Raw genomic sequence first — 12,820 nt, 5'->3', positions numbered from 1 at the left:
TGTTTGGTTTCCCTCTCGACTTTCAACCACAACACCAAAAAAACTCTTCCACCTTTCTTGTTAAAGCTGCTATAAGGAGCTTTGGGCATTTCTGTCAATTTTGGGGCCCCTGTGGGCAAAGCTATGGTAGTTATTTATGTCAAATAATCTCACCTAGCTTCATTGTAACAGTGGAATATGTCATTCGGTGTGGATCCTCCTTATAGAAATGCAAAGAAGGCTGTTTCTTCTGCATGCTGTCAATCGTCTGGTATGATATGGGGCGCCGTTTGTAAAGTTGTGCACACCGAAAATAACAGCAACATTTCTTCTCATTTAGCTCAAAAACGTCTTTAAAAATATCACATGTTTTTAAGTTACATTTCACTAGCAAGGACCACGCCACACAAGGATATAAGTTGAACATTTAATGAATTAGTTGTGCGTGGTGTGCCCAGCAGAAGGAGACTCAGGATGGGGGTTCCGTCTCAGTGTTATCCTGCCGGAGCTGATCTTGACCCGGGTTGTACCTGGAAGTAGACAGGGCATAGAAGGAGCACGAGTTGAATAGGAGAGGACAAGGAAATAGGTTAAGTGCAGTAGAGTAAGGTGAGGGAGGGTGGGTTGAAGAATCACGGACAAGCAGTTGGAGTAGGCTGGCTACGTTTAAGAAGGCTTGTCAGGTAATTGAGGGTGTGGTTTAGGCGTGGTCCTGCTCCCGAATCTAAGTTAACACCTTAACTTCATTTGTATCACATTTAGAGCAATATTTGTAACCTTTTTCACATTTGTTTTTCTCGCTACATATGTGCAATGTTAAATCTAAATATAAATATAAATGTTAAATGTTAAATCTAAATGTTAAATGTTGCTCTGCTATCCTAGATATTTAGCTGATATGCAAATTCACACTGCCGCCTTGCGGAAATACCAATATAAAAGCTTCATAAAGCGATACAGACTCAGCGATAGCAACTTAGCTTATCCATACCATATAGACTGGGTCAGTATTGTCTCTGAGCATTGTGAAACCCCTCTGTTGCCTCAAAAACTGCCTATCCAGCATTTTACGATGGGCAGTCAGTAAGAGTCAGTACTGACAGACTATGATTGGGATATCTCTATCGCTTTATGATGCTTTTATTTTGGTACTTCCGCTAGGCGGTAGTGTGAATTTGTATTGGGCGCCGTTAGTACCAAAATAAAAGCTTCATAAAGCGATACAGATATCCTAACCATAGTCTGTCCGTACTGACTCCTTTGGGTCCTGGACTGCCCGCTGTAAATATTTTAAAGGCAGTATTGGATGCCAGTAAGAGATTTCACAATGCTCAGAGACAGAACGTACCCAGTCTATGGTACGGACAAGCTAAGTTGCTATTGCAAAATCTGTATCTGGACAGTGATTTTAACCTAATATATTTTTCACTACAAAATTAGACGTGAAGAAGATCACAAATATTCCTCTAAATTTGATTTTAAAAAAAGGGACTTTTAAAAAGTCACTCTACATTTTTACAACGTTTTGGAGCTAAATGTGGAGAATTGTAGCTGTTATTTTCAGTGTGCACAACTTTACAAGCAGCGCCCCATAGTCTGACAACAAATCACAACTTAGATATTGTCAGCCTATTTGCTGGTAGTCTTGTATGCTTTCACAGGTCATAAAGAGGCATCAATGTCAATTTCAAATTGTTTCATGACCGGTTAAAAACTCCTCACAGGGGCTTTGAATTTATCCTGTTTCAGTATCCCCTGCCTTTTTTGGTCCACTTTTGTGACCCTCCATTTCTGTCACAGTTTCCTCCTTTAATTTCCCTGTGACGTACACCATTCACAGTGTTTGGGGCTTTCCCTTGTTGTTTAACCCACAACACAATACTAGTTTAGCCTGACTTTGTGAGACATAATAGATTTTTTATCTGATAATCTTCTGCACATATTGTAGATGTTTGTAAGAATAACCAAAATATATACTTAGAAACACTGAGATGTAAACACAAAAGAACAAACCTTCCCATTTGTTTTCTTATCCTGTAGATATGTTATCATTCATCTCAGAGTGGAGTCAGATTTGTTCATTTAGTCTGCAAATTCGCACACAGTTTGTCTACTGCATCAAACCCTGGTGTTTTAACTTTTAGCACTCAGCATGCTAACTAGGCCAAACATCTGGTGAGTCTCCATAAAGCTCGAGTGGTAAAATGTTTTGGGTTCCGGCATGAGGCTGGATTTCTCATTTGGGTTTCTGGATTTAAAATGTTAATCACTGCTGCATCAGACTCTAACCATGTTTTTTATGCCTGAGCCACAGAAACCTCAGCTGAGCCAAAGCCAGCTGCATGTAACACCGGACTAGCTGAGTGCAGAACTCAGTTCAAATGAATAGAGCTGTTATATCATCACGTTAAGCAGCCTCACATATGCATACTTTAATGGAACACATGAGTTAGATATGAGCAAAAGACACTTTAAAAAAGCGTGATTTGAATATTTTCACTTTTTCCCCAACTCTACATCAAGAGAGTTGCATTCCAGGATTTTGAGAAGGGAAGGCTCTGGAACCTGGTCTCTGATGCACCTGAAGATCACACCTCTGTTCTCACCCACTGCTTCCATCAGGTCCCACACGGACACAGTGTAATTCCCCTCAAATCCCCGCTCTGTTTTCCCAATAAACACCCTTGATAGTAAAAGATGTTACAGTATCTGAGGGTTTTCAGGAGTTGGAAGTGAGAGGAAGAGCTAACACCATTCACATGATGCTCAGGAGGAGGAGGATGAAAGAGGGCTGAAATTACACTGCAGGGGAGCGGAGTGAAGGAGGTGAGGAGTGACATCGAGAACATCACACACAGGAGGGTGAGACATGAAAGAGGATGAATGGGATCAATCTGGTTTACTTCAGTATGAATTGAATCAGTGATAAGTATTTCTAACCTTCATTTACTCATTAATTGCTCAGTGTATTATGCTTTGAAAAGAGTTGTATAGAACAGTATTGACACAACATCAAGTATCTTTTCCCCAGCCACCAAACAAAGATACAAACAATTTGACACTAAGTATTGATTTGATGAAAATTTGGTCTATTTAAAAATGATTTCTGTACACAATCAAAAAAAAATAGTCCCACAGCTTTGACACTTGTTAGGACCTCTGAGGCAGGGGTTTTCTTTTCAGCCTACTTGCTGGTTTAAGTTAACATTAAACTTAACATTTTCATTTACTTTCAATTTTCAACATTAGTCTTTACTGTCATAAATCCCTATAAACTTAACATTTTCATTCTAGTAAACTCAAACATTCGGTTTTTTAAATGTATAGTAGATGCAGAAAATACAGCAGCAACCATGAGATTCTCTTCCCTGTTTTTGCTTTGTTGGCATTTCATTCTCCCTCAACCACTCCTGTACCACTGCCAAAGCCCACGCTGTGTTTTGGATTGTGATTTTTTTTGTGTGTTTTCTTCAAAAAATTCTGAAGAGTGGGTTAGTTACTGGTTTAATGCACTTTAGAGCAGGTATGCTGACTGACTTGTGTCAAAAAAGCACACTCAAAATGTTGGTGACCAAATGCATGCCGGGTATTGCTTAAGTGTGCTAATTATAAATAATAATTCTAATATACGCAAGGTTGATCCTCCTCAAGTGACTTAATTCTCCTAAGCAGCTCCCACCTCCAGTACAGTATGTGAGGCCTCTCTGATGTTCATAATGGTCCTTGATGTGACAGCATTGACCCATTCAGCTCTAAACCCAGCGCAGGGAGCAGGAGAGGCCAAGTGGACTGGTTCAATTCTTCTGTAACAATGATGAAGCTGTGAGGGTGAACCTGTTGCAGATTGTGGAGGACAGCACACTGAACAAAACTTTCTTGAAGCATTTTAAACAGGTGAGTAGCCAACTTGCAACACTCTATTGTTTAAACTCACTGTAAAGTGAAGGCTGTAAAATGTGTGTTTATGCTTATGTGCTGTGTATGGTGATGCTGCTGCTATCAAGTTTATGTTTATGTCTTCATTTTCTGTGTTTTCAGCTTGGCCAATGTTATTCTGCTGTTGCAGAGGCTGTTACTTTAAATAATGTTGCCAAGTCTCTTTTAACTTGGGCTCACATTTGGACATATGTGTTATTAGCTTAAAATGTGATTATTTTAGTAAGCTATAATGTTGAATGGATTTTAATCAAGTGCCAATCTGGGGTGTTAAAAATACGAGGCCCATGTGGGAGTGCTATAAACTGCAGGTCGGAGGTCTGAATAGCTAATTTCTCTATCGGTGCACTGTATGGGTCAGAACTGTATTTTTGGAGGAATTAAACATAGAAGTTTTGTCTCCCGCCGACAATTGGCTTCAAAACAGCGCCTCAGGAACAGATGGGTGACGTCACAGATACTACATCCATTTTTTATACAGCCTGTGGTTTTAATCAGTACAGTACTTTATGCTTACTGCCAATACAATTCGCAGTGAAGATGCACAGTTTGTGGGTTAGTTTTTGCGAACTACACTTTTTTTTAAACTTAATTGTCTCATAAAACTGCATTATAAAATGGACTATTTCAAATAGACAACAAATCAATGCTTTATTTTTTTATTTATAATATTTTTTTGTCAAGTAATCAATATAAGCAGAGCTGTTGGTATATATTAAATTGATGCGCACATGTTCGCATCACTTACCAAAGCCAAACAGTCCAACAAAAAGATTAAATTTTTTCATTATACATTCTAATTTTACCTATTTGTTATTTTATACAAATCAAATGGATAATTGAAAAAAAAGAATGGTTTAGCAGTTTTTTTTTACTTTGATAACAGTTCTTCTATCTACTCTGTCACAAATATACATCCCATGATCCTGCTAGGTACTCTGTCTGTAGCCAGAGCCTAATGTAGCTTGTTCCACTTTGCCACAGAGTTCCATTGTTGTACAAAAAATTACTAATAATACACATCAATAAGCTCTGTACTGCACTTAGTTATGGTGTCATTTTGAGTGAACCACATCAGCCCATTAATACAACCTCCTTTAGTATTCTCACACTCAAAGTAGTTCACAAACATGCACTACACTCCTGTTTGACTTACATATTCTCGAAATAAAAGGAGTGCAGTGAACATCTGTTTAAGGAAACACTTTTTTATTCATAGACTTTTGACCCGCTTTTTAAAGATTTACATATTCAAAAGGATCAAAGGGGCTTTTTGAGGATGAATGCCGATGTACAAACATACTGCTGGTGTCGGCCTTTTGGTGGGGTTTGTTGACATTAAAGAAAGTATGAAATATCGGCAGCCTTACCCTTGAAAAACTGCCAATAAGGAGAAAAGCCTTCACACCACAAAGACACGTAGACACTTTTGAAAAATATTGCATATTTGAACAGCCTGCATATTTGCTGTAATATGCTGTGACATGCTTTTATGTGTCATACTTTGCATACTGTTTACTGACATTTCATATTTTCTTTGAAAGATTGTTTAATTTGTTCTTATGGCTCTTTATCCCAAACCCCTGCATTTTATTTTACCCCTCTCTTAACTGATTCTGTCGACTCATGAGATGATTTTATCTCACCAGGGTGATTGAACAGTTGTGTCAGATAGAAGCTTTCCCCTCTGTATAGTAGCACTTTCTAAAATTACCCACAAGAAATCTGTAATGATCATCTCCTAAATGCAGCTCTCTCACCCAGAATGAGAATAAATATCTAAGTAAGGCACTAAGAAAGCTCTCGCATATTTTTTTGTGCAAGAGACACTGACCTTACTTTTCATATTTTTAAGTAGTGTAATCATGGCATGACAAAACATCTTCTTAGTACTGCTGGTGTTTTCTCTTGAAAGAGTGCAGGGGCTTTTTGAACAATGAAAATGTTCCCTTCAAGCGGCCTTTTCCTTTTTAAAGTTGTGAGAATGAAAAGTGATCCCACTAAAATGTTCAAGAAAGCTAACTTCCATTCATCCTATCCCGGACCTATATGAGTGGCAGCAAGCTTACAAAGCAGTCCTTGCATCCCTCTCTCCAGGAATAGTTTTTCAGCTCCTCCTTGGGTACTGAGGTGTTTCCAGGACAGATGAGATATTGAATCCCTCCAGAGTTTTCTTTGTCTATTCCAATGTTCCAATTACTGTCTTCTGAAACTTCTAAGTGAGGGCTCCTGTGGGGTATCCTAATCAGATGCCCAAACCACCTTAGCTTCTTTGATGAGAAGGTGCATTTCCTGTACTTGTCCCAGCTACATACACTATCTCTTATCTGAAGCCCAAGCAACCCAAGGGAAAAAACACTCATTTTGTATCTGCCATCACATCCTTTCGTTCACTACCTAAAGCTAATGACCAGATGTAGATCAACTGGTGAATTGCAAGCTTTGCGTCTGGGTACTCTTCATTTTTAAAGAGACAGCTCAGTGCAATGTCTGCTTCACTACAAGCCATGAACCAGCCCATCTGACTATCATTATACAATTGACCCTAAATACCCCAAGATGCCTGGAGTCCTTTACTTGAAAGTAGATGCTAGATGTATTTGCAAGGTTTGGAAAGATGGGAAGAAAGAAACCTAAACTACCTGTAGCCATTGGAGAAAGACTATATATGTCTATTAACTGATAAATCATATGTATGTCATATCAAGTGATAAAGACAGTCTTTATGTATATGATGTATAAGCATATTTTAGCAGAATAATATTACTCACAGATCATCCATGTGTTAAAACAAAATAAGGAAGCCCTTTTTAATTATATAAACTCACTTGACAATCAACTTGGGCGACAAGGAAACAGCATGTTAGCTAGTTAGCATCCTGTTAGCTAAGCTAGAACACTGTCAATGAGTATCTCCAAAACCAGCAAAAGTTCTTTTTTTCAAAATGAACTTGATGACGAAGATCGAACTCATCAACAGACCAAAGCTTCGGTGCCCTCACACTCTCCGTACACACCCGTCTGTCACACACACACACACACACACACACACACACACACACACACACACACACACACACACACACACACACACACACACACACTTGTCTGTTTGTGCCTTTTTTGATAGTCTTGATATCCAAGATTTTGAGGTGCAGCTTTTGTTTAGTCAGGAATCCGTTGTAATCGCAGTATACACTCTTTAAAAATGAACACAATCATGTCTGTGGGTTTTCGGCGGGATGGCGGGTGGGTCTCCTTTCTTTTCTCTTAGTTAATGTACATTTTAAAGAGATTTGTTGCCACAGTTGTGTGATTTGTTACTGTATTGAAAAGATGAAAAGCAAACTTTTTTTTGTTTTTGCATTACCCCTTCTCCTTGAGCCTCTTTCAGATTTCAAACTGAAATATTACAGAGAGGAGGAGTTTTCGAGGCACATGAGATTTCATGGAGATTCCACAGGAATGAATGGACTTTCAGTTGTCTCTCCTCTTTACATGTAAAGTATGTAAGTGTAAACGAGGCAACAGAGTACAGGCAGAGGGCTTCATCTGTATTCATATCGGACATACAGTGTAACATGAATTGATGGAGGAAATAACTGCTGTTTTTTTTAGCCAAGAATTACTTATTGCTTTTGCTTTGTTTGTAATTGCTAGTGGAAATCTGGTAACACATATTATCCTCAGAATACTGGGAGTGTGTTTGAGTGTGTGTGAGTCAGAGTGTTCTTTCCCTGGAGAGATATCCTGCCTCCAGTAGAGTCGGAGGGGCTGACAGATGACCACAAGGTCACTTGTCTCTCTGATCTGTGATCCTCTCAGGAGACACAAACACTTCAGGGGGAATTTCCTGCTCTTTTTCTGCCTCTGCCTCATCATCTGTCCTCCCCATCTTGACTCTACTCTGCTGCTTTCTTATTTCTCTTAAACTCTTTTGTTTTTCTCAGTGCTCTTCTTTGTTCTGTCGTCTCCTTCTCAGCTTCTGTCCCTCACATCCTCAGTTTACCCTTTCTCCTCTCCTCCCCCTTCCCTTTTTGCAATTTCTCACTTCTCTTTGTCTCGTCTGTGCCTTTGCTTCTCAAACAATCTTCCTGCGTCACTGTCTCTCCCTCTCTCTTCTTGCTACTGTAATCCATGATCTCCCTGCAGACTAAGGGGATTATGGTATTATTGCTAGATGTTAGACAGGATTCCTTCAGGACTTTTTGTCGTATCTCATGGAATTTTTTTCGTCTCCTGGCTGGTTCAAGAGAAAAGGACATAAAGGACCTCTTTTTTATTTAACAAAATTATAAAATAGATCATTTATTTCTAGTGAAAGCTGTTCTGCACTAGAATTGGTTAGTGTACGTTTGAAATGAATATTATGGCCTATTAGATGTGATTATAAAAATCAAACTTAAAGCTATTTTCTAGTAATGTGTGTACGATGATGTAATATTGAATCTACTGTATGTCTGCGTTGTGTTTTGAGTTTTTTTTCTGCCACCTGTTGTAGTCGCCATTTCTAAAGTGGTAACTCGGTGTCTGCTGCTGACTTCAAAAGCAACATAAGTAGTTAGATTAATTTCCCCCAGTTTCGGATGAAGGTACCTTAAATTAAGGAATCTTAACATTTAATAGATTTTATATGTGAGACATCTGTTTTATCAACAGACTGATTGTAGAAATGGAGAAAATAATGTTACCATTCCCAACATAATTGTTCTGAAGTAAAGTGGAATATAACACTATTCAATGTTCCACTAAATAGTTAGCGGAACTGGCTCCATTCAATCCTCACAGACTAGTTACACTGGCATGTTCATATATATATACACTATATATGTATTCACAAAGCATGTGCTGTATTTATTATTATTATTATTATTTTGCTGATGCATCTGGTCTCTACGGATTACATATAGTTCGTATTTGATAATGCTAGCTAGCTCATAGAGGACCATTACATATGAGCTAATTTTATTAATTACCTGACAATGAATAACATCTACAGATCACTAAATTAAAGCAAAGTTGCTGTGATTAATTTTTTCAGCTACACCTTTGCCACAACTTGCTGAAAACACAGCGTCTACAGCCACTAGCTTTACCAGTTTATGACCCAACAATACCAAATACAACATTTCCCGACAGTGTTCCTAAGATGTTTAAAAATGCAACTTCATAAGAACTGTCAAATGAAGAGCAAGTGGCATTAACAATCAAGTTCCTGAATGCCATGTTCAATTTGTAGATGACATCCACAGCAAAATTATCTAAGTTAAAAAAGAAATGATGTGTTGAATTGTTGTCTTTATTATTATAACACTACAGCATTTCTCTCACATCTATCCAGACTCACACAGATCTGTTATACACTGTTTTTTTAATTAGCTTTCATTTGTGTCTCTTGGGGGAATTAAATATTTATGTTTAACTGCTAGCAGAGCTTTGAAAGGCCCATAAAGTGAGATGTAGAAGAGTTTTCTGTGCCATTTATAACAAAATATCATATTCCTCCTCCAAAATAAATAATAACATGAGACACCTGCACATGGGTGTGTGAAACACTTCATGTCAGATACATGATGTAAAAATCTATAGACTGAGGTTCAATTTGTATCAAATGAAAACTTGTCAACTTTAAGTTGTTCCTCAGATTCATCTATAGACTGTTCTTTTGAAAGAGTGAAGTGAATTTAAGAACAATGTGCTTTTTTAATAATCAGAGAACATTATGAGGGGTGATTTAACTTATAGGGAAGAATCCTACACATTTAAAAGGCTTCTATGGATTAGTATTGGGGAAATAATCTTATTTTATAAATACACAGTCAGTGAAATGCACAGTAAAGTACATTTTAACCCTCTGGAAAAGTGACATTGCAATGACACATCAGTTAATAAGTCTCTTAAACGCTGTTTCGTTGTTCAGTGCAAACAATAATGGATCTTGTGATGACTCAGTTTGGCTACAGTTACAGACTTTTCATTTCATTATGAGAGAATTGTGTCCATCAAGGTGAAGAGGTGTCCCCAGTATAAAAAAAATCAGAGAGGGCAGAAATGGATTTTGTATTCCATCAATACTCTGAGACCTTTCATTGACAGGGCTAGAGGACAACTTGTACTTTCTCACAGCACTTTAAATCTTACTTTAATTCTGGTTTGGCTCAGGTATGACTGAGATTGAAAGGTATCCAGTGATCTCTGTTAAAAAAAAACAACTTTGAAATTATCTGCTCTCGTTCCCCTCACCGTGGAGTTTTGTAAAGCGTATTTAGTGTCCTCAAAAGGGAAAAACTCAAGTCAGCTTCCTAAAGAGCTCAATAGTTCAACATCTCTAGGGACAGAGAATAAAACCTCTGCTCCATTGGTGCCTTGTGCAGCAGCTTGAAAATATTTGGATTGAGGTTTTTGCACTTTGCCTAGCATCCTTTTAAAGTCAGCTTCAGCAGTTTTTGGAGTTGTCAGTACAGCCAGAATTGCTGCCTTTGCAAAAGCATTTCCACTCAGTACAGATGCTCAACAGATGGCCCTGGCTGTTGTAAAGATCACTTAGCACCAGGGTACCATTTAGAAAACATTCGTTTTAATAGAACAAATGCAGATTGATGCAGGAGTAACATCTTGCTATGAATTCAATTTTACTTTTAACTACATACTGATAAAATGTGTCTGTCATGATGTTTTACTGTATTCACGTGTGTCTAATACTGTGTTTGTTAAGCTCTGCAAGACATAAACATTTAGTTATAGTAAAGCAGCAAAGAGCATTGTGCTCATAACATTTCACTGCTAATTGTCTCATGAGAGAAGCATGTCAGCTAAACGCTTTAAAGTAACTGACTCTTCTTTTTCTTTTTCCGTCTATCATTTTCTGCTGTTTATAAATCAGTTTAAAAGCCACAGAGAATTTTATCTTAGATATGTAAGTGTCAGTGAGTTATTTGTAGTGTTTTTCCCATGCTGGATCAATGGCAACATCACTGGCCACTCACACTATCCACAAGCTGTTTTCTGGATTGATTTTACACAAGGCCTTCAGTCTGAATCAATCAGATTCCAACCTCTGGCAGAAAATGCTGTATGTCCTCTGCTACAGTATGCATTACATTGTTATACCATGTGGATTTAGAATGATTCTGTGGTGTGACCACAAAAAACCTTTGTGTGCCCTCTCTTTTCTCTCACATGCATCTTGTCACCTTGGTACTAAATGATCTGCAACTCAGTGTCCAGCAAATGTTGGCTGTAACACAAGTTGAGTTATATTCTTTCATTTCAACAAGAATGCAGCGGCTGTAAACAGGAACCCTATAGCTGCCGTAAGATCCTACTGTAACAGAAAACAATCTTGCAGGAGATTGGACTGCTCATCCTTCCTCTATAAAAGACGATGGGGTTCAGGAGAGAGGATGGAGGAGGGGTGGAAATAAAAATGATCAAGAGGAGGAGATGAGAAGCGAGGACGGAAGATAAAAATATAATTAAAGTGGATAAAATACTAAACCTTAAAAAACAGCCTCAGTCTGAGCTGAATGTTAGCGCACACACCTTGTGACCTTTTGACCTTTCCAGCACACCTGCTTTTACTGTTCACCACAAACATGCACAAATGTTATAAACATGTAAACATCACATGCAACCAAATAATCCTGAAAGTTTCCCAGTTTTATTGATCTATTCTTCCTTTCTTTTCACCATTTCCTCTTTTCTGTCCTTTTGTATTTGTTTTTATTCATCTACCTCAAATATACTTGCTAACTGCAGCTTTTCAGAGCATGTTTTCTTTTTTAAAACTATAATGTGCCCTTTAAAAAAATTAAAACTATTTTTTTTCTCAGCAGGGTAGCCGTCTTAACGATTATTCAGTAAGAGTTTAAAAAAAAAAGGTTTGCCAGCTCTTTCCTCCTCAAATAATCGCCACTAAACCCCCATAAATACAGATATAATCAGGACCCTGTGTCGTCTAATAAAAAACAGTGAGAAACTAAAGGGTACAAGACGGAGAAATCTAGTGTTTTAGTGAATCCAGTTTGGCCCCAGTGATCCTCCGCACTCCATCTAATATTGAAGAATGTTCCAGATTAGAAAGCTGACAGCGGCTAACTGACCAGCTGCAGTAACCCCTCCCCTCTGCCGTCACAGCCAATGGAGCAGCATAGATTAATGACCTCTCAGCCCCTCGGCCAATCACCAAACTCGGTCTCATCTTCAGCAAGGGATGCCCTTGAGCAAACTCATGCACACACATTTGACCTGGTACACACACACACGTTTGGCACTCACAAAACGCACACAGCTCCACACTCACCACTTAATTCAGCCTCCTCTGAGGGCAGCGGGCCGCTCAGCACTGATGTTTATGGTTTCTCTGAACCTGCAAATCACTGTGGTTACGGCTGGGCGGATTTATGACCACGGCCCTGTCTACCAGCCCTTAGACAAACCATGGATCACCCGAGCCCAAACTCACACACACACATATACCCACATCCTATACTAAGGATTTTACACACATGCTATGGCAGCATAAAGGTTCTTTGTTGTGTTATCTCTCGTTGCTCCAAAGTGACCCAAGCGTTGAGTGCGTAGCAGAGCACATGTGTCATGTTCACCTTGCTATTACAGTTTAGCATCCTATCTACCCTCTGCATACAGAATGCTGTATGGAAAAACACATAAATCATCAACACTGTACGATTTAAAGATGATAGATATGCAGTATTTTTAGGCAAATGAATCTCCACAGAGTCGCTTTTTTACAAGGGAGAGGACAATTGGTTCCCTGCCTTGTATGCGCTTCTGTCATAACTCTCCCTAGAAGCACCACAGGCTTCAAGGGGTAAACACATAAATGGAGGTGAAGATCCCTCAATGATTTTGCAGTTTATTTTGTCATTTGTATGGCTACAAA

The sequence above is a fragment of the Notolabrus celidotus genome, chromosome 14, assembly GCF_009762535.1.
Source record: "Notolabrus celidotus isolate fNotCel1 chromosome 14, fNotCel1.pri, whole genome shotgun sequence".
Classification (NCBI taxonomy): Eukaryota; Metazoa; Chordata; class Actinopteri; order Labriformes; family Labridae; genus Notolabrus; species Notolabrus celidotus.
The sequence above is the reverse complement of the archived record's forward strand: the minus strand, read 5'-3'. Positions refer to the sequence as shown.